We start from the raw sequence: 22,944 nt of genomic DNA on the forward strand, positions 1-22,944 counted from the left end.
GAGAAGAGGTGAAGAGTGAGAGAAAATAGATTGTGGAGTTTTGAGCACAGTCATGGGGGAGGGATGGGTAAAGTTTTCATTTCCCAACTCTAACAGGGCAAAAATTGCTGCTGACAGAAACCTGACATGTTGTTTTTTCCCCCTGTAACCTTGAAGATGTCACCTGGAGCAAGCTGAATGTCTCCTGAGCGACTTAAATCCATCACCAGCTCTGGAAACAGACTCTGAGCAAGTACCAGTCAACACTTTAATTGAAAATAAACGCTGTAAATCCAGGGAAACCTCTCTGTTCAACATCAATTACTGGACAAACCCAAAGGTGTTTGAGCCCAGGTGAGCATTCCCAAACGTGGTGGGCATTTCTGCTGCTGTTTCTGCCCCCCCTCAGATCACAGTGCTAAGGTGACCCACCAGAACGGAATGTGGCGAATTTTATAACAGCCAGGCAAGGCTTTAGATCAATGTCTGCCAAATAAGACTTCGTATTAATTTCAGGAGCCATGGGAACTCCAATTTAAATCCCTCCCAATCCCTTGACCTACAAATGTGTACGTGCAGGAGCAGCATCAGGCAGATCAGGCAATCCTTGTGCTCCAGTGCAGCAGCCCTGGAGGATGCCCTTGGTACTGGAGCTGTTCCTCAGGCTCTCTGCCAGACAGAACCCAAAACCACTTAGGTGGCCTTCTGTGAACAGGCGAGGGACAGCAGGCAGGCAGAGAGGATTTCCCACACACAAAGGCCCAAGGTCCCCTGGTTCCCTGGCCAAAGGCTCTCTGCAGCACGAGGAAGGTGGCAAGGTGCTGGCACGGATGTCACAGGGCACTGGGGACTCTCCTGTCCCCTCCTGCAGGGTGGCCTGTGCATCCCTGCCAAAGGAGCAGCAGCATGGAACAGGGAAGGGAGCGGACCTTGCCATTCCACTGCCAGCCCCATGATGTTATAGCAGGTTTTGTGGTGCCTGCTGTTCTCCAGAGAGCTCCAGCACCTCGAGCTGTGTGATGAGACAGCAGCAGCAGCATCCCTAGATGCAGTTTTACAGCTCATCACAAGCCTCAGTTTTCTCAAGAGTATCCTATGGATGCAAATTCCAGGAGGAAATCAAAACCAACCCAAACACAATGAACAAAGAAGAGAATTAATTCCTAGCCCAAGTCATTACCTACAAGATTTTGCCATGAATACGTGGGGTGGCCATTCTGTAGTGACCTGGAGACCTGGCTCAAAGTGCAGCGTGAGGAGTGAGGAAAGCTTGGTTATGGCAGCTGCAGGTCAGATGGGCTGGGCAGGGAGAAGGACAGTGGTTTCCTCATGTTCTCCCAACCCATGAGCACCCTTGCCAAGGACTGCGAGGACCCTGCACTGCAGTTAGGAGAGCAGGAAGGGATGGCAGAGCCTCTCAGGGCTCAGGGACAGTCTGTTCCAGCATCCCTGTGCTGTTCCAGCATCCCAGTGAGCAATGCTGGTGCCTTACAGGCCTTCAGTGCCTTTGTTCTCCCCTCCTTCCACTCCATGGGCTTCTGGTTTGCACAGTTTCCACGACAAAGTGAGGGGGAATCAGCAGCCCGGGCTCCCCTCCTCGGTGGAGATGCTTTGAAACTTTCAAAGAACCCAAGTCTTTGCCCACATCCCTGTTAATATGCACCAACTCTGCTCCTGATGCACTCCATTGTAAATGATGTATGAAATGAAATCTCCTCGCTCGCCTAATGCAGAGAAGAAAGGCTCTGTAGGCAACACTGCAGCATCCCCGTCCAGAGATAAAGGCACAGAAACCTCACACTCCCTATGAACATTTTTTTTTAAGTTGTTGCTCTTCAGTGTTGGTGTTTCTCCCTTTTATTTTTTTTCCTTTTTTTACTGAGAGTGGGGATTTGAATTCAGATTTCACAGAGAAACCCAAACGACTTACATGTGTTTCTAAGCCTTTCACAGCAATTGTGTGACTGTTCCCGTCCCCTCCTCAGAGGGAATAGCAGCAGCAAATTCATTAGCCCCACAAAGCAGCAGAGTGAAAAGAATGGCTTAAAACTTGCAGGAGGGAAGAGGCCGAGTACGTGGGGGATCGGCAGTGGATGTTAAGCTTGATCTGGATTTGAGACCTCCTTCCAGTTTTATATGAAGCTGTTTCAACACCAGACTGTGCTGGCAGGCTCCGAGGGGAAAAGGGATCAGTGTGGCCCTGGAGCCATGGTGGGAGCAAAGCCTGAAGGTCAGCAGTGTAAAACAGCAAATGCACCACGGGCTGCTCCAAATGATGGATTAGCTAAGGGCAGAGGGAAAGCCGCTGGCAGGGAGACTGGGGAAGGTGACTGAGACATTGCAGGAGGCACAGAGCGAATATCTGCTGGTGACAAACAGCCACGTGCTGCTCACACAGCCCTCAGCAGGGTTTACTGCAGATGGACCAACCTCAGCAGCCCCTGGGAGCCCTCAGAGGCCTCCATGTACTCAGCCCATCTCTCACAGAGCTGCCCTGCTGGGCCAGGCAGAGCCCAGCTGGGGAGGGAGAGCTTGTGCTGGCAGAGACAGGCAGGGTGAGAGCTGTGTGCCCTCCAGAGGGCAGGGACAGGTGAGGGCTGTGTGCCCTCCAGAGGGCAGGGACAGCCAGGGGTGCCCCTGCCCTCCCACATCCCCCCAGGTACCTCATCTGCACGGTGACACCAGAGCTGAGGAGAGGATGAGCAAAGCTTTGCCAGAATCAGAGACCAACAGGACATGCTGTGTGAAAGCAGGCACGAGGACCCTCCCAAAGCCCCACTCTTAACCCCCTCTTGGGTGTTATCATTATAGTGCAGGAGTTCTATGGTCATTACATTGCAAGGGTTCCCTATTGCCAGAGTTTTGTACCTCCTTGATGGTCCTTGTAAGCAGCTCCTCCAGGCACTGACTCTGCCTTGTCCTCACAGCAGCCAACCAACTCCAGTTCCCCTCAACCAACCAATCCACTCTTTTATAACACTCTTCTTCTTATCAGCTACAGCTGTGGCCTGTTAACACCAGGCCTACTCCTAATATTTAATATTAACCCAGCTGCAACTCTTTAGCGGGCATGATTACTTTCTATGCTACCTTTATTTACTTATGTTCTATCCCCCTACACTTGTGCAATCCCCCAGACTGTTGGAGTTCTTGGTTTGCTCTGGCCAGGGTCACATCCCCAGGCACTGACTGTCCTCTGTGGCCGAGTACTGTGAGTGACAGACATTTGGTCACTGCCATCACCCTGCTGCTGACACCAGCAGCAAACCCAGCTTAGACCTTAAAAAGCTTTAGTAAACTTCTAGGAATGATGCATTTACAGCTGACAGATGAGCCACCCTGATGGGTGATTAGTCACGGTTAGCCATCCTTGCTAGACTTTACGTTACCAGGGAGTTTCAGGGGCCTTGCTTTCATTTTTCTCTCCCTTTTGTTTGTTCTGAGCAGCAACTCTCAAAATGACACAACAAAATGCTTCAAGGCAGCAGCTGGAGCTTGAAATTAGTAATAAAAAGTAGTTGAGCTGATGTTTGGTTGCAGAGTCATGCTGGCAAATGCATGTGTTTCATACAGCCATGGTGCTCCTGAGGAACCTGCTTGGCATCCCCATTTCCATGGAACCACTGCTGGGCTGGCACTTTCCTGACCCAGAAAAGGCTCCCAGGGCTGGAAAAAGCAGAATTCCTGAAGGTCCAGGTTCCCTGGCACCACTGAGAGCAGTGACAAACACAGCCACAGATATTATAACCACTCCCAGCTGATATTGGCCTTGCCCAACGTTCCTGTTCTGGGCTGCTTGCAGGGACATGGCATCCTCCAGCCCTGAGGAACCCACACTCACTGCAGCACCACAGACACACCATCACATCTGCAATAAACCTGCCCATTTTTCACACAGGAAGGTAAAATCTGCATGACTTAAGTGTATTGTCAAAAACATCCCCAAAAGTGCAAAAGGGCAAACGAATGGCCACGCTGTTCCACAGTTCTGCTATGAGTTCAGCTAGACTTGACCTTGCTACCCCTTGAATATGAATTTAACAGCAAAAATATCTGTTTATCTGAGCATGGCACCGCTATTTCATAAAGCTTCTTTATTTTCCCTTCTGTATTGGAAAAATTCCCCAACATAAACCGAACATTACTGCAGGCAGATTTTATTCTCATTGTTCAAGGGTAAGAAGTGAATGGGAACGGCAGGAGGCCAACTATTCTCTAGCTACACAAAGTGAAAACGATATTTTGAAGAAGATCAAAACCAGTAGAAAATATTCAACCTCTTCCATGATGTGTCGTATAATTCTGGCTGCAGACAGGTGACAGCGATACAGTACCTGAGCCTTGTGAGCAAAATGAGATGCAACAGTTTTTAATCAAACTCTTCTCAGGGAACATAAACCAGAGGAAAGCAGACAAAATAACAGGAGTGATTCTCAGGCAGGTCTGCTTGAGCTGTGATTAATAGTAACAACAATAAAAAAGCTTTGTATTCCCAGACTTTGCCTTATCCTCTACTACTTTTGAAGCGCTGCTGTCTTATTAAAGAAAAGAGGAAAAAATCCCCATATTATTCCCTTCCTAGGACTTTGACAGGAACAAATCTGACAACTAAATAGCCAGGGTGCTCCTAGCTGGATGGCTTCACTGCATAGCACTGGGGAAAATGGAACCCCTCTGCTGCTGCTTCTGGTGCCCCTCCTGCAAACACATCCAAACAAACACATTCAGCAATTCAGGACTCAAACTTCCAGGAAAACACACACATTTCCTGGCCTGCAAGTTCCTCCTTTTTGCAGGATATGAACATCTCGCTGACATAGCCATCCTTCCTTCTACTACCACAGGTGGTAACTGAAGCAGGAAAATGCTGGAATAAACATCTCAGAGGCCTCACTGCTGGGGAATGTTAACTGTGTGCTAGCTGCTCTGCTGGGAGGGAGCTTGTGCTGCCTCAGTGATCCTGGCTGGCACCTCGGGGCAGGTGTGGGTGAGTGGGGCTGGTTGTGCTGCTCTCCATGAGGGCTCAGCAGCAAGGAGCCCATCCCTGCACCATCCCTGGGACACACAGGAGCAGAGCTTTACTGCCTGCAGGTGCTCCTGCCCACCAGACTCTGCCATTATTGGTCCAGGAGGAGAGAAGAAACACAAAGCCAGGCAGAGGGGATTCACTCAGCACTGCACTCCGCCGAAATCTCTAAGAGATTTCTGGGTGGTACTGAATAAATCAGGATCGAGGCAGAATGAGCCCCCAGAATAAATCAGTACCACCCCAGAATGAGCCCCCAGAGGGGCAGGAGACAGCTCACTGCAGCCCCATGTCACAGACATCTTTTATGGAAAATCCTTTCCTTAGGATTTTTCCTCCTGAGAGGCTGAGAGGCCTCAGGAACAAAATGCAAACAATGGTTATCTGCTGCTGTGGGATGCAACAGGTGCATCTGGGATTGGGCTCATGGAGTTGTTTATAATTAATGGCCAATCACAGTCAGCTGGTTTGGACTCGCTGTCCAGCCACAAACCTTTGTTATCATTCTTTCTTTTCTATTCTTAGCTGGTCTTCTAGAAATCTATACTATACTTATCTAGAAATCTATACTATACTAAAAGAATAGAAGAAATCCTTTCTTCTATTCTTTTAGTATAGTTTAAATATAATATATATAATAAAATAATAAATCAAGCCTTCTGAAACATGGGGTGAACATTCTCGTCTCTTCCCTCATCCTCAGACCCCTGTGAACACAATCACAGCCCCACAGACACAGAGGCAGATTTACAAACAGCTTTGGGGCTCCTCCAGTACCACAAGCCCTAAAGGATGCTGCCTCACACAGACACCGTGTGAAGCCCTTGGAACACAGCAAACAAACCCGAGGATTACAAGATGAGTTCCAGCAGAGCACTGGAGCCCTGCCTGCCCCCTGGCAGCCCCTCTGTGGGCTGGGGGAGTGGGCATGCTGTCCCCAGCAGCAGCAGGCTGGTGCACAGCACCCCTGGCTCCCGCGGTGCCCGCGCTGCCAGCAGGCATCACACAGCCCTGGCACTGAACCTCGTGCCGCACACATCAGCTCGGATCCAGCCCACAGGGCACTGTCCAATTGTAAAGGAAACCTCAGAAAGGGTTGGGAGCTGGAGAGGGGCACACAGCAGCTTTACCTGCAATTGCTCAGCCAAGCCCATGGACTTGGCAGGCCCGGTTCCATTAGAGCCGTGCTAATGGTAATCGTTAATCAGTTATTTAAAGTCATTCACATGAAAAGCTAGCGGCTTTTTTTTTTCTTTTTGGAGCTAGTATAAATCAAACTTATAGGCAAAAGAATAAATACAGAGAGACAGCTGTACAGATCACACTGTCACACCAATCACTGCTTAAAAGCACACACTGTAAATAGCACACAAAATTCACCCCCAGTGGAATGCCATTGACTGCACGGGCTGGAGCTGCAACAGGGATAAATTGGCCTATCAAAAATACATAAAAATTTAGAAACAGAATTCAATGACGTGTGGAAGAGATGTATCACAGCTATGTCACTTAAAATGACATTATCACTAGCAAACCCATTAAATGTTATGGATCCCATTAAAATTCCTAAAGGGACAAACAACAAAGGAGTTGTTGGGATGGGGCAGGAGGGGATTTGTATGATGACCCAGTGACCACTGGCTACTCACCTGCTCCTGAGCCTGGAGCTGCAGGGTGACAGCCACCACCTGCACCAGCAGGACATGGCCATACATGTTCTCATGGTCACAGCATTGTCACCAGATCCCTGCAGCAGCAGCAGAGCCACTGGCTCCTCAGTCCATTGCATCACAAGTGGAACAGTAAGTCCATCAAAACACGGCGCTTCAGGAGCCCAGCGTGTTTGTTTGTCCTCCTCCTGCAGGTTTCTGCTGCAGCATCCCAGTTCCACAGCTGGAGTGATGCTGCTCTAGCTGCCTTCCCATTCTCAGCAGCTGCAGTTTGCAAAGCCAGCCCTGCAGGGAGTGGGAGGGAAGGAAAGCAGACACCTTTATTCTGTGTGTGACTCTCGGGGTGTGACAATGATCTCAAGCCCTCCATGGACCCTCAGCAGCAGTGGGAGCCCAGCACAGAGCAGTGCTCCACAGCTGGGCACTGTGTGCAGCTCCAGCAGGAGCTGGGAGGTTCACTCAGGGCATCCTGAGGGCATCACAGGATGTATTAATGACAATGATCATGTTTGCATGGAGATGGGCTGAGGAACACTGCCTAAGCCTGGGAGTGTCCAAACCAAGCAGTTCTGCCCAGGACTGGGGCTCAGGCAGCCATGAGGGCCAGGATGGCTTCAGTGGCATCAGTGATGGCTTTTGCTGGTCCAGCCATGGTGAGCAGAGCTTGGCCAGGGCAGAGCACCCAGAGAGGAGTGGGAATGCACAGCCATTGGGTGGAATGCACAGCCCAGCTGATGGAATAAAACAACCAACTGTTTTCTGTTGGGGGAAAAAGAAACAAACAACCACAGCTTGCTAAATTGCCTTCCCAGGATTAGATTATTGCAGATACAGGGCCAGGCAGGCTCAGTCACACCACATTTCATTACTGTCACTGTGCTGTGGGTCCTGTTGTCCCTCTGTCCCCCAGCACAGCCGTGCAGGAGCAGGGGCACAGCGCTGCCTGCACACCACACATTCCGTTCTTCTGCTCTGCAATTCCCCTATCCTTATCATTCCCTACAATTGGTAAGGACAGCAGGTACACAGGAGCACAGATAGCAGCGCTGTCCCTCCAGAGGTGTCACTGAGCTCTGACAGCAGCGTGGGGACGGTGCCCCGTGGTGTCCCCCCTGCCAGCTGGGGACCGTGGGCACAGCCCTGCTGCAGGAATGGGGCAGAGCCAGCCTGGCAGCAGGTGAGCATCCCTGGATCTGTTCACAGGTAAAACCTGGCAGAGAGAGGGCAGGAGGAGCATCCACACTTCGTGTAATGGAGGTGTCACAATGCATTAGTCTGGAGACATAAAAGAACAACAATTGCATCTTAAACTGGGATAGTTAATTTATTAGTGGAGAGTGGAAAGGCAAAGCGTAAGAAGGGTTTTTTTCTACACCCTGGATAGATTGCTAAAAACCAGATACATTAATCTTTTTTTTTTTTTCCTTTCCCCCCCATGACTATAAAAACAGAAAGCTACCAGAGGAATCAGGAAGAGAATTGTAGGCTTCATGGCAACTTATGCCTCTGAAATTCTCCACCAAATATTTCTAGCAGGAGGTCCTAACAATCTCAGGCTGTATGACTGCCTTTTGTTCTTCTGCTAATTGATGTTTTTACACGGCACCATACCTAATCCCTGCCTCTTAAATCAAATTTTATTAAAATTCCTTAGCAGTGCAATGAGAAATAGTCACTTGGGCTTTTATCCATTTCTTATTCCAAAATCCCAAAGCATTTTCCTTGCATCTGGTAGGCCTTGTAGGCAAGAGCTTTTATCCTCTGGTGGCTGAGGGATGCAGCAGTGCAACTGAAACAGTGCCACACATGAGCAGGCAGCAGGTCTGGCAGGGAGCAGCCTGTCCTCCCACCAGCCATTCATGACCATTGCTTGTTCTCACATCTCTCTCTTCCCTCCTGACCTCAACTTGTTCCTCAAAGAAACAAAAACACCCCAGAAATGATCATTTTCTTGGGAGCAGTGAATTGTTCCCATGCCCAAAGGATTATGCTTCTAATCAAATCCAACATCTCACCAGCCTGAACACCTACGCCTTATCCACAGCTGGAAATGCATCAAAACCTCTGTAACCAAGAGGTGTCCCTTAGATTAAAACCCAAGTAAATTTTATCCATATTTTTCCAGATTTTGATTACTGGATGTGGGTAACAGGAAACTGAGATAGATCAGTAAAATCTGGGCTGCTACATGAGGTAAAAGCAGTGTAAATAGTGGAGGGGTTGGGATAAGAGAGGCCTTGGACCACATTTCAAAATCAGATGCTGATGTTTGAAGAAGTTACACAGCAAGATAAAAAGGCAATGAAATGGGAGTGGCACCAGATGCAGTCTCCATCCTGCCTCCCTTGGTGTCCATCATCTGAGGGCTGCATCTCCCAGACTCGTCTGCTAAAATCTGCGGGTGTGATTTGCACGTACTGCTGGAAGCAAAGGAGGCAACTTTGTCCATAATGGAAATTTTCCCCACATTAGGGAGCAAATAACTTCAGAAAAGGACAATTTGGGTTCTGCATGCATTGTGGGTTAGTATGACTGCAGTAAAACATCTGCAGAACCCAAAGTGACACGTTTCCTAATTCTCTTACGTGGTTAGAGTTCAGCAGAAAATGGGAAACCAAATGAAATTCAGCTATCACAGGCTGATCCTCCTCGCTGAGACACTCAGCTCTGCAGAAAGTCACGTCCATGCAGGAGCACACATATGTCCCAGCTCTGCGTGCACACCCATCCACCTGCCCACAGAAGGTTCTTTGGCTGCTCTGCTGTGACATTTATTGACAAAGCCCCCGAGGTATGGCACCTATTCTTCCTGGCATTACCCACGTAGTGCAAGGTATAAAATTCTTGGTGGATGTTCTGAGTTTGTATTTAATAGACCTGGAGGCTCTGAGTGCCTTTTCACAGATTGTGTTCCAGCTGTCTGCTGATATTTGAGTGCGCAGGTCCTGGTCCCATGCTGTGCAAACAGGCAGCCTCCCACACACTCTGTGTACCAGGAGTAATTTATGAGTCTATCCAGAAAGGAAATAACAGTGTGTTAAGAAGGGGTTATGTAAAGCTCTGAGATTGAGAAGTAGCTCAGTTAACTCGGTACAACTTCCCAACATCACCGTTGTGTTTCAGCTGATTTACAAATACAGGAGGCCTTCAGCTGGTGATTCATGTTCCTGCTGGAGCAGATGGGGGGAGGCAGGAAGTATAATCACTGTCTCTGCATAAATCTCATGTCACTGAAAGGCTCCTACCTTGAAACCTCATATTCATTAACCACCGTCTGCAAAAGCAAGTGTCTGAATTGAGCTGCAAGTCCCCAGGCACTCGGGGATATTCTGGTACCAATCAAATGGATGAAAAAATAACACATGAGGTGCTGGCCATTTGTTTTCCTTCTCATGCCACAGGGATTTCTTGCAAATTGTCCCTTATTGCAAATACTACAGGCAGTGCATGAGAATCCACGTGAAGGGATGGGCAGTGCCTGACACCCTGTCAGGAGCCCTGAGGAGCTCTGAGGCTGCAGGGAGGGACCATCACCACACACAACCATCCATGCTGGGCTCTGAGGGCTGAGCAAAACAAAACCGTCCATTTCCAGGATCCTTTTATAGCTTTTCTCCCCCCAAAAATGAAAATCAGCCTGTAGGTATTGGAGACACCTGTCTGCAAATCATTTCAGTCCTGCTTTTCAAAGCCAGCAAGTAGATAATGGGGTATGAACAGCAAAACCTTTCCTAGCTCAAGAACAGGTTGTATTTAGCAGCCTCACATCCCTTCTCAATTGCAAACAAGGCACAAAATGCAAAAGCTGCAAGCCACTCAGCTTAACAAGTTCAGCATTATTTATTTAATGTCCCTCAGAGCATGAATATTTAAAGTGGACAGTGACCTCCAAGCAGAAGAAAGTTACCAAAATCCATATGTGCCACCTCTGCAGCCAGAGGCCAAGCTGAGTTTGCTGCTGGGCTCAGGTCAAAGGGGAGCAGAGCAGAGTCCCCATCCTTCATCTCGGGCTGTCCCTGACCTGCACAACTCCCATGGCCACAAATGAGCAGCAGAGCCCTGGGCTCTGGAACAGGGCAGGGGCAGCAGGGATGGAGCAGCAGGGATGGAGCAGAACCTGCAGCTCCATTGTGTCCCCAGCCTGCAGCTCCACTGTGTCCCCAACCTGCAGCTCCACTGTGTCCCCAGCCTGCAGCTCCATTGTGTCCCCAACCTGCAGCTCCATTGTGTCCCCAACCTGCAGCCCAGCTGTGTCCTCAACCTGCAGCTCCATTGTGTCCCCAACCTGCAGCTCCATTGTGTCCCCAGCCTGCAGCTCCATTGTGTCCCCAGCCTGCAGCTCCATTGTGTCCCCAACCTGCAGCTCCACTGTGTCCCCACCTGCAGCTCCATTGTGTCCCCAACCTGCAGCTCCATTGTGTCCCCAGCCTGCAGCTCCACTGTGTCCCCAACCTGCAGCTCAGCTGTGTCCCCAACCTGCAGCTCCATTGTGTCCCCAGCCTGCAGCTCCATTGTGTCCCCAACCTGCAGCTCCATTGTGTCCCCAACCTGCAGCTCAGCTGTGTCCCCAACCTGCAGCTCAGCTGTGTCCCCAACCTGCAGCTCAGCTGTGTCCCCAACCTGCAGCTCCATTGTGTCCCCAACCTGCAGCTCAGCTGTGTCCCCAACCTGCAGCTCCATTGTGTCCCCAGCCTGCAGCTCAGCTGTGTCCCCAACCTGCAGCTCCATTGTGTCCCCAACCTGCAGCTCCATTGTGTCCCCAGCCTGCAGCTCCATTGTGTCCCCAGCCTGCTGCACAGGAGGGGACACCTCTGATATTTTGGCAGGCACACACACTGGGGTCACAGCCCCTGTGCTGTGCTGGAGGCTGACCTGAGCTGCCACATTAAAGGTTTAACCTCAAATTAAGGTTTTCACAAACATTTCTCCCCACCTTACCCCAAGCTAGTGCCAGCATCGAACATTTTTAACCTCACAAAATATTCTATCCGTTTTTACTCTCCTAAAAAAAGTTTTCTGCTCTCCCAGCTTTCTTGAGACTGTTACTAACATGTTATGTACTTTTTTTTTCCTTTTTGCAGTCATTTCTATAAAAATTCTCACATATCTAGACAAAACCACTGACAATCCTCCCCAAAAACCACCAACTGGTTTGGTTTGAAGATTTCAAGACAAAACCAACAGTGAACATGGCATCTTTTCCACACTTCTCAGCCAACAACATTGCTGATCTGGAGAGGGTTTTTGGTGGTTTCAGGAGCATCTCTGGGCCCATGGTGGGGCCAGCAGGCAGCACCTGCACAGGAGGTGTCACCACCTCTGTCACACAGGGCAGGCAAAGGAGCCACGTGGAGCAGCTCATCTGGAAATCAGGGATAATAATAACAACATTTTCCTACCTGGCAGGCCCATTAGGGATGTCTTCGTTAGCGCTGGGGAGCAATCAGAGCAGCTCCATGATGAGAGCCATAAAAAGCTGTCCCTGAGCAGTGTCAGTCACAGCCAGCCCAGCCCTACCCTCTCTCCTGCTGTCACACCAGTGAGACAGCCCAAATCTGAAAGCCAAGGAGCTGTCTGCCATTTTCTCTGCTGTTTTAGCCACTGGGACTCAGGCTTTGCCAACTGTTAGCACCTAATGTTGCAACCAGCACATTTCATCTTGTGAGATTTCTGGCATTTCACTCACAAAGATGCTGAGCTCCTAAAAAAAGCACTTTTTTTTGCAATGGAAGCTTCTCCTGAAAAATTGTTCACACCCGTTTTTTTTTTTTTTCACCAAAGTGTGTTGAAAGCCAAAGAGAAGAAGCCAAGAAGGAAGCAGCAAGCAAGAGGAGCTGGAGAAGGCCCTGGGGAGATGATGAGACCCTGAGTGTGATTATTCACTCTGAGTCTGGGGGGATGATGAGACCCTGAGTGAGATTCACTCTGAGTCTGGGGGGATGATGAGGCCCTGTGTGAGATTCACCCTGAATCTGGGGAGATGATGAGACCCTGAGTGTGATTATTCACTCTGAGTCTGGGGGGATGATGAGGCCCTGAGTGTGATTATTCACTCTGAGTCTGGGGGGATGATGAGACCCTGAGTGTGATTATTGACTCTGAGTCTCATTCTCAGGGCTGGGACCTTCACAGGTTCCTCCTTCTGCCCAGGAAAAGGAGGAGCTGAAATAACCATCCCCAAGGGACAGGGCCACACAGAATCTTCCCTCCCTGGCACAGGATGCCTGTGCCACCCAGGAGAGCAGCTGGACCTGGAGCAGGCTCTGGGAGGGCTCCATTCTCATCCCACTGCTCTGCAGCAGCTCCTGCAGCAATCAGGCACTTCCCAAACGCGTTCCCACCTCAACAACCCAAATGCCAGCTCTCCCAAACTGTGATTTCCACCCTGCCCTCCTCCTCACTCTGACAGCTCAGGAGGGAAAGCAGATTTCTGGCTGCAGTCTGACACCAGGCCAACCTGAGAGCTGAAAATCAAAGTGGATGAGGAGTACATTCATTATAGACTAATTAAGCCAGCAGAAGACTCCTGCACAAAGGTTGATGACATTCACTTCGGGATAATTTTGAAATAAATATGAGGATTCATAGAAGAAAAAAAAAATGCAGTTGGGAAAAGATATTTTTGAAGCATAAATATAGCTCATTTCTAGCCCCCCTCCTCCACATATCAATTAATGAAGCAAATCATCTGTCTGAATCAAAGATGTGGGGGAAAAACACAGTTATCTATTTGAACTCCAAAAAAAATTAAAGGATTCAAAATGAAACATATAATTAGCCTGTAGGACTCTCTGCTGTAGGTTATTGAGGCAAAAAAGAAAAAACCCTTTACTAACTTTCAAAAAGGCCTCGACAGCCGCAAGAATAGCTTTAGCTGCTCTACAAAAGATGGGAAAATGTTCATATTCTGGGGACAACAGGCCCAGGCAGAGCCCAGCCCTGGGCTACAGCCTTTGTAATTCTGTTGTTAGGTTTTCCCCAGCTTTGTGCTCTTTTACTGATCTTAATTGAATTTTTTTACCCTACTTGCAGATGCAGGAGCATCTCTGTGCCCACCCTGCCCCTGGCTGGGGCAGCTCCTGTGTGCTCACCTGAGCTTCCAGGACCATGAGGGAAATGGGGAGAGCCAAACCTTTCACCTGCCAGGTCCTGCCAGGGAGAGCCAAACATTTCACCTTTCACCTGCCAGGTCCTGCCAGGGAGAGCCAAACATTTCACCTGCCAGGTCCTGCCAGGGAGAGCCAAACCTTTCATCTTTCACCTGCCAGGTCCTGCTGGTGGTTCTGGTGCCTCTGGTGCCTGCATCAGTGCAAATACAAGTTCAAAACGCCCTGGCAGGGCTGGGAGCATCTCCCTGAATTCCTGCACACTGAAAACTCCTCCTCAAAGCCAAGGGAAGCTCCTGCTCCTGCCTGAGGAAGGTTCTGGAAACAGCTCAGCACAGCCCAGGTGGGTGATTGAGGGACAATCCCGCACCTCTGCAGGTGGAGCAGGGGTCCCACCAGCTCAGGTAAAAATTTACAAACCACTCGATCATGATCTTAAGGAAAGAACCCATAGTGAACCAAAAATTATTCCCTCACAAATAAGATCACTTTGACTAAGTTACTTCCTTCCCCTTCAGAGGAGATTTAAGGTTTTTCTCTCTTCCTCTGCAATCTGGCTCCCTTTTGAAGTTAAAAGAAAGAAAGGTTCAGGGGCTTTTTTACTTAAGAAGAAAAAACAACCTTCTCCTCTTTGAAACTATTTTTTTTAGACAATTGCTGTCTCAAATTTTAACAAATATTCGCTAATTTGCACCTTGTTCAAAAGCAAAACAGTAGGTTTGATTTTTTTTATTATATTTTTTTTGTGTACTGAATGTTACTTTCCCTTTCTTTGTCTTGGTGGCAGAAGGGAGAGAGGGAGAGTCTTAAAGAAATCAAACTACCAGCTCCCTTCCAGATTTTCACAATTTGTTATATAATTTCTTAAAAGGAGCCATAAGGCCACTTGGAGGGAAAACAGAAATCTTCTAAAAAGAAGAAAGAAAATAGATTTTTTCACCCATCTTCTTGTAGATGAAGTAGATGAGACTAAAAGAGGCATTTCATTTGAAACATTGAATTCGAGCCCAAGAAAAAAAAGCTGACAAGGTGTCCCTGCTAGGAAATTCATTCTCAGCAAGCAGACAGAGGAAACCAAGAGACTTTCTTCAAGGACAAAGGGAAAGGAAGTTTGGGGAAATATGAGATCAATTTAAAACACCCAATTTTTGTGGGGTTTTTTTGTGTTTTGTTTTTTTTTTTTGTGGGTTTTTGCGGGGTTTTTTGTTTGGTTTTTGTTTGTTTGTTTGTTTGTTTGGGCTGGTTTCACACCCAGGAGCTGGGCAGGGGTAAAGGCTGAATGGCTCTGGGTAGGAAACAGCAGCCCCTGGCTTGTTGTTGTTTGTGGGTTTTTGAGCACACACCGTGTGTGTGCTGTGGGAGTGTTTGCACAGCTCTAATCAGCTGAACAGTTTGTCTGTAGCCCAGCAAGAATGGTAAATTAACCCAGGATTCTGGTGCTGGAGACACTTTGTACTGAAAGGACGTGTTTGGTGGCAGACTCTCAGATTCCCTCCTGGATCACACATTTCCATCAAGGATGTTTTCTCTCCAATATAAAGCATGGGAAAACAAAACCAAACAGCCAAACACCCTTTCCAATAAAAATAAATGAGATTAAGCATCAAAACATGTCTGCCATTTGCTTACAGAAAAATATAAAGTCAAAGCCTTCACTAGCAGACTTTCAGGTCTTTTCAGCTCAAAACATCAGTTCATTTACAAGTTTCCTCCAATTTTTTATAGCTCTTTCAGATGAAAGCCAAACCAGCATTAATCCAAATGGAACTCCCCTTTTTCTCTTTCCATCTTTTCTCACTGAATTTTCCCTCTGGGACCGTCCCCATCAGTTCTCTCCTCTCCAGGGAGCTCTGCAGATCCCTTCAAGGATGCTCAGCCAAGACCAAGGAGTTTCCATGGCTGTTCCTGCCTGCTGAACCCAGAGCCTGCAGGAGGCACCTGGAGTGCCCAGTCCTGGGGCCAGCCTGCCCCACCTGGCCAGGTGAGCCCCTGCTTCTCCCACTCAGGAGGATTTCCTGCATTTTTCCCAGCAAAATTTTCATTTTCAAGCTGCAGCTCCTTGGTGGGAGCACAGCACAGCAGCCGAGGAGCAGAGAACCAGCACCTGGTCAGTCCCTTATGGGTAACTTGAGAATGCCATGCAAATGAACAGTGTTCTGCATCCATACAGCCTGGCCATGGTGCTATCGTGATAAAGATCGTAGGCCTGACTTCCCACTGCACCAGGGAAGGGATTTCAGCCACATCCTGCTTTGTTAGCAGCACCAGGCATTAAAGGTGCCCTACAAAGCTCTAGAGGTGTGAGGGGACAAGGACAGGTGAGCAGGGCAGAGCATCCTTTCAGGGCAGTGTTGGGTTTGTTTTCCTCCACCGCAGACTTACAAGGATAAATGTGAGAGCTGGGGAAAGAGCTCCGAATGCCCCCTGTGTTTCTTTCCCCCAGGAGCAGAGCTATTCCTTGCTATGCTTTAGACTCTTAAGATGTTCCTGCCTCTTTTTCCCCTCCTGGCTGCTGCAGAGGCAGGAGCTGGGCTCGGGGAGCAGCTGAGCATCCCCAGCCCCAAAACGGGGAGCAGGATGGGGCTCACGGCTCCTGTCCCACAGAGAGCAGGCCTGTCTCCTCCCAGCAGCTGCAATGAGAGGCTTTGAACCCAGAAATGAAAGGAGGAAGGGGAAGGATGCTCCCTCTCCTCCCCTGGCACATCCACACGCACACGCTCTCTCCTGCGGACTTCTCCCGTATCAAATGGCCGTGGCTTTTTGAAGTTACCATGGCAGTGAGAGCAGAGCAGCAGCACGGCTCGCACAGGGGGAGAGAGCAAAGGAAAAACACGGCATGGGGAAGGGGAGGACAGAAAGGGGCCCGCAGGATCCTCTGATGTCTACAAGATGTGGTGCGGGAAAGGCTCTCCCACCGGAGAAATTAAAATAAGCAAGTAAATATCCAGCCATGAGAGGGCAGACAGAAAGTAAAGAACAGCGAGATCTAAGAGCAGAGCTGGGAAAAGGACGAGAGTGGAAGTAAAACAGAGACAGAAATTCAGCTAATTAGAGAACAAGGTGTGTGCGGAAAGAAAAGGAGATGTGGGTGAAGGAGGATTTGGCATCCAAACCTGGAACAGGGATAATTTCAGGAGGCAAAAGAAGAACTGCCAGTGACAGGTTGCTTGGGGACACCCAATTCAAACAGTGCCAGCAGTGTCAGGGTCCCCTCACCCTACACCCAGGGCAGACCCCCAGCAGACCAGGGGTGTTCCAGCTCTGGCTCCCCAAGGCCAGGCCCAGTGACCCCTCCGGGCTGGGTTTGCCTGCACTGAGCCCAGTCCAAGGCTGGAGCTCAGGGGGGTTCTGCACCAGGAAACCCCCACAGCCTGCTCAGCCCCTCTGCAGGGGCTCCCTGCAAAGCCAGGCTGACCCTCACGTTATCCATCACACCCTGCTCAGCCCCTCTGCATTATCTATCTATTATCTATCTATCAGCCCCTCTCACATTATCCATCACACCCTGCTCGTGCCCACGGGCTGTAGCAGGCAGGGACACGGTGGGTGCTTCAGAGAGCTGCACACAGAGGCAGCACGGGGTGGGAGCAGCAGGGACAGCCTTATCTGAGCGCAGCTGGGCTATCTCAGCTGCTGCTGGCTGCTCACAGCCACGCTGCTCCGCTCTGCTTCCCCTCTGCGCCCGAGGGTGCAGCTCCGGGTCAGAATCACTCACCAAGCCTTCCCCTGCACCTGATAACGTGAACCTGGGGCTCCAAGGAGCTCATGGCCAGCCCAAAAAACCCCTCGCACAGCTGGGGAAAGCACCACTGACCTGCCTTCCAGCCAAGGTTATGTGCCTTCAACGTGGATCTAATCTACCCCAGCAACACGGACTCAGCATTCCCCTCTTGGGCTATTCCACAGATTTCCTCACCACAAAGTCATTCAAAGCATCCCATTTGTTCTCAGCATGAGCCTCTACTCCCAGTAGAGCCATGCTAAATAATTCCTTTTTGCTTTGGAAGTTTAAAATCTTCATCTGTCATTTTGGCATTGTACCTTACTTAAAATGGTTGACATTTCTTCAATTCCAGGCTTACCTGGAGGCTGCTAAGCAGAAGACCAAGAGACTGGAAAACTTTGCAAAGCAAAAATCTCATAGAAGAGGAGTGTGGGATGAAAACAGCATCCCACGCATCCTTAAATACCAGCACCCAGAGTGAGCAGGATTATCATTGCCTGGCCTGAAACAAATGGTTCCACTTTTGCTGCTGCTAATACCATTAAATATCCAAGAGAGCGAATGTCACTGATTAGAAAATAGCACGGAGCGTTTGCAAGCGCTAATCAACTTCACAGAAATGTTAACTTTCAGACCTAAAACAGCCCTGCCAGAGTCCCTGTGAAGTTATTTCGGGTGAGGCTCTGCAGACCAGAGCTGTCCCTTCGCATTAGGCTCCATCCCTGAGCAGCACACTGAACCCTTAATGCCTCTCCATTACATGACAAGCAAAGCAACTTATTGGTGCTCTTTATGGTAATGCCCCAATATTTTTCATATTTATGATATCTAATTACATTTGCTCCTGATGGTGATGTAATGTTTAGGTATGGAAGATTGAGAAGACCGCTCTAATGTTAATATATTTACATTATTAAAAAGTAATACATTACATAGGCAGTGTGCTGTGTAGGGCTGGATTTCTAGATGAGCTCTCAAGGCAAATCCATTATCTTCTCCCTCCTCCTGTCCCCTGCACAGATTCTGATAACTGGCAGTGTTTAAAGTGACTGCAGCTGGTATCGTGGTGCCAAAAGGGAAAAGGTATCTCACACATGCATGAAATTAAATAGGCCCAGGGGTCTCAGAGGACCACACTGCGTTACCAGGCAGAGGAATTCAAGGCGTTAGCTGAGAAGATCAGCATTGCAAAAATGGTGCAAACAGAACCCTCCAGAGGGCTGGGGAAAGGCAGGCTCCTTGTGCAGTGCCATCAGAGGCACTTTCTGTGGATCAGCTGCAAGAGAAGTCTCCTCAAGACCCTTTGGTTTTAATCTGCCTTTTCTCCTTTGGCCAGGGAATGCTGCATGTCTGATGATCATCAGCTGCACATCTTACTGCCCTGTTCAGGTGAGGAGCAATGATGTATTCATAGGAGAGGCTGAGCTGCTCTGCTCCCTAAGGATCACCTTGTGGAGGGACACGTTCCCTTTGGGGCTGCCTCCTCCTCAAATGCTCCCTCACCCATCACGTCTCCGGAAGTTCACCAAGGAAAGCCAAGACCCAGGCTGGGGCTTCATACATTTTTTAGACACACCTCAAGGAGCTAACTCAGGGCTAAAATGTGTTATTCAGTATTGCATGTCTGGTTGAGTCAGGAAAGATGTCAACTGCAAATGACAATTGGGGGGACGGGAGGCAGAACTGAGGGCAGCCTTTCACCAGGGAAAATTCACCAACCCAGCAGGTGCTGAGCATCTTCATCCTCTGCTGTTACCTGGGAGAGATGAGCTGGAGCCACACCTCCTCTGAATCCAGCAGCTCAAACACTGGCGCCACAGCAGAGCCCCTAAAGAGCCCTTCTCTCACAGGGAAAATGAGTGAGAAACACCAGGGGACACAAAGAGACACAAGGGGACACAAAGGGACACAAAGGGGTCCAGGAGCACCAGTGCTGCAGGAGACACCAGCCTGTGCAGGGCTCATTTACAAATGCCCAATAAATGAAAAATGGGTTTTAATGAACAGCACCTGCAGCAGGGGTCTCAAGGCTCAAGAGGTTGACACTGAGAAAAGTCTGGGGCACACAAGCTCTGCTAATAGACACGAGATAACAAAACAAAATAATAAAAACCAACACAAATAGTTTCAGAATCTGTACCAACTTCAGCAAGTCTACCTGACCTCCCATGAGCTGCTTCTAAACTGCAGTCAGTGCAGTCAGTCACACATGAGGAACCTGCACAGGGCACATGCACTGTGGCAGACCCTGGGTGCCACCTGGAAGGACACTGGTTAACCCTGGTTAACCCTGGCCAGGTTAACAGCACAGTGAGGACAAGGGGAGGGTTAACTCCTCACTGCTCCAGCACCTCCCCATTGCAGGGATTGCCATTCTGTACCAGGTGCTCAGACCTTTCAAAAGGAGAACACACGAAACTGGGTCTCCCTGGCTATTTCTACTGCTTTGGATGGAATTTGTGTCTCCTCAGAGTGGTGTGTGCTTGCTCTGAGGGACTGGAAATGACTCCTGAGTCAGTAACAGTGCTGGGGAGGAGGGGGCTGCCTGCAAGTCAGAACTCATCCACATTGACAGAGGAGTTGTAAGGCAGCTTCTGTGATTTCCACCCAAATTAAGCCCAGCACAAAGGAGGATTCTCAACCTCTTCCTTTAATGAGCACAGAGCTATAAGGACAATTACTCTGAATGAAATAAAATTAATTAACACACACATTTGGGGACTAAAAATGCTTATTATCTAATATGTATGAATTTGACCTAGCTTAAAATTAATGACAGAGCCAGGATGTACGTGGCATCCAGGTTACATGAAACTGCAATAAACATGGCACAAAGAGAGATGCTGCTGATCCTTTTAATATCAGCACTGTGAGAGCTCAGAAGAGCGGATGAAAGCATGTGCTATACATAATTTTCATAGAAATTTGCTTCAGTTGAGCTTGTACTTTACATGTGTTTTAACAACTGAACTTGCTGGCAGGAGTGAGCTTGGCAAAGTGATTATTAGGTAATACTTCTATGAATATTCTCAGGAGCTGGAATTCTCCTTTGGAAAAGGCTTGCACAATGCAGCACTCTGCTTTCCGGGATGCCAGCAGCACTCTCCTAATTGATGGAGTTTGTGGTTGCCTGCATCCTGGCATTTCAGCCTGCTTTAAATGCTTGATCAGGAATTTTTATTCTTGGAGGATTCTCTCAAGGAGAAGCATCCATCCAACCTGAGAACATAAGTACACCATGTGGCCTGCTGATCCAATTAGACTGACCAATGCACTTAAACTCCAGCATCCAGAAATATGCAATTAATTAATCACTTACATGCAGACAACAGGCCACAACTTATTCGTGCAACTTATCTAGCAAGAAATAACTGAATTATGAGGACATTCAAGAACATCATAAATTGTTCGTGGATTACAGCAAGGCAAAGTTGATTAAATAACTCATCCAAATTACTTGGGCCATTTTATGTATGACAGAATAATTTTTGTGTATAAGAACTTCTTGGATGATGTTAAAGGGCAATTCTATCTGGATAGTGGCTGTGAAATCACATTTGGCATCTTGAGAACTCCAGCTCAGCACGCTTCTCTCATTCCAAAAAAATGTGGAAACATGTAGTTTTACTCACTGGTCCAAAAAATGAGCTTAATGGGAGCGAGGCACCTCGGGCCTGCTTGTGCTGCCTGATAATCCAAAGCAAGGCCCTGAGCAGAGCAGAGCTCCCAGCCACCCTCACTGCAACCCCTCAGGCCTGCAACTGGAGAATGCCACCAAAAGGCACCCAGGGATGCACAAAATAAACAAAATAAACCCTGCCATGGCTGTGTTGGGGACAGAGGGAGGTCTGTGCCCAATTTTAGCCCCCATTCCCCAGCCAAGGCGAGCTCCTCCAGCATCCCAGCGCCCCCGGCCCGGGGGAGGGAGGAGAATTGGATGCACATGGTCCAACAGGATTTGCACCAGGGATGGCTGGAGCTTGGCATCCTCGAGAATCCAGCTGTCTCCTACACACACAGATCCAAACAGGGGTGACATGAAATGAGCATACAAAACCTTCCCTGCTGAAAGGAGCACAACAAAACCTTCCCTGCTTGTGTGCCCGTGTCCGCAAGAACCTGGATCCACCTGGGCCTGGAACAGAAGGGAGGTGCAGAAAGGATAAAATGGAGAGCTGACCCCCATCCCTCTGCAGACACAGCACTCTTGAGCAGGTTTCTCAGGGCTGGCAGTGCCAAGGGATGGGGAAAGGATGGCAAGCTCCTCTCACTCCTTACATGCCAGCTCCTGACTGTCCCTGGCCCTGTTGGGGCTGGGATTTGCCAGGGTGGACGGGCTGTCTGCAAACCCCAAATGCACCAGGGCTGTGGGGGGAAAGATTAATGGAGGAAAAGCCTTTTCCCGTGGCTGTGAAGGGCTGAGGCAGCTCTAGGGACACCAGGGCTGTCCCCACAGCACCAGGGACAGGCAGTGAAAGCACAATGAAGGCACGCCATCCCTCAGTCACAAGGCAGTGGGTAAGAGTTTTCTGAACCAAGCACAGGCTTTTGCATGTAACCCCATTTTTCTACAGTGAAATCTCCCATGTATAACTCCCATGTAATTCCTTATTCAATGCTTCTATAATCCTATTTTTCTTCTGGGGAGATTTCCTCCACTTGTCTGCCCCCAGATGCTCACCAGGATAGAGGCTGGGTTTGTTCCTGAGGGAGAGCACTATCAGCTCTCCTCCCAGTGCTCTGAAGCAGTCTCTCAGCCCTGCAGAGGCAGGACCCTTTCCTACTCATGCTATTAGCATTCCCTACTACTTGCATGTTATTTTTCTTTTTCCTCTTCATTCTCTCTTTTTTTTATTTTTTTTTTTTTTACTTCTGCAGTGAATTCTGCTTCAACACCCACATGTCTGCTATTGAAGCCAATCAGCAGGATTGACTCAGGTAAGTTCTTTTATTAGGTACTGATTTCTTTGTGTCTGATGTCTTTATCCAGACTCCTTTGAAAATCCCATTTTGGCTGAGCATATTGAAGCAAATGCCTCTCTCACTCTCTTTCATTAGCAATTTTAGGGCAGCTCTGGCAGGTTTTTCACTCCTCTCTCTTGAACTCAGAGAAAAAAAATAAAAAATCTGCAGTAGTTTTATCTCTTTTCACTGTCTCCCGAGGATGTCCTGCCAACACTCCCCCACCCCCAAAATTGGACAGGAAAATGTAGGTCTTGGGTAGTCTGACGGGCTGAGATTTGGAAGCAACAACATTTCACGACACTGGCTTTCTAATTTCCTCAGACTAGAATTAGTTCTGCCACCAACATTTTGCCCAGGGCCCCCAAGCCCAGGAGTGCTCACAGTGTGTGTCTCTCTCACATATTATCATGCTCCAATGAGGATGTTCCTAGCAGAGCTCTAACGTGTCTGGCACGAATTCATGTTATATCTAGG

General features: G+C 48.8%; 1 long non-coding RNA gene across 2 annotated transcripts in view; it reads right to left on the reverse strand.

Moving 5' to 3' along the window:
• Positions 1–22,944, reverse strand: part of LOC135447668 (uncharacterized) — a 107,911-nt gene that overhangs the window by 25,032 nt on the left and 59,935 nt on the right. Inside the window, exon 2 of one of the 2 annotated variants that reach the window (XR_010440231.1) lies at positions 6,655–6,960. The exons of the other annotated variant lie outside the window; for it this stretch is intronic. This is a non-coding gene — a long non-coding RNA (uncharacterized LOC135447668). The remainder of the gene's footprint in view (positions 1–6,654; positions 6,961–22,944) is intronic. 2 annotated transcript variants of the gene reach the window in all.

This window comes from Zonotrichia leucophrys, chromosome 4A (genome assembly GCF_028769735.1).
Source record: "Zonotrichia leucophrys gambelii isolate GWCS_2022_RI chromosome 4A, RI_Zleu_2.0, whole genome shotgun sequence".
Lineage (NCBI taxonomy): Eukaryota > Metazoa > Chordata > Aves > Passeriformes > Passerellidae > Zonotrichia > Zonotrichia leucophrys.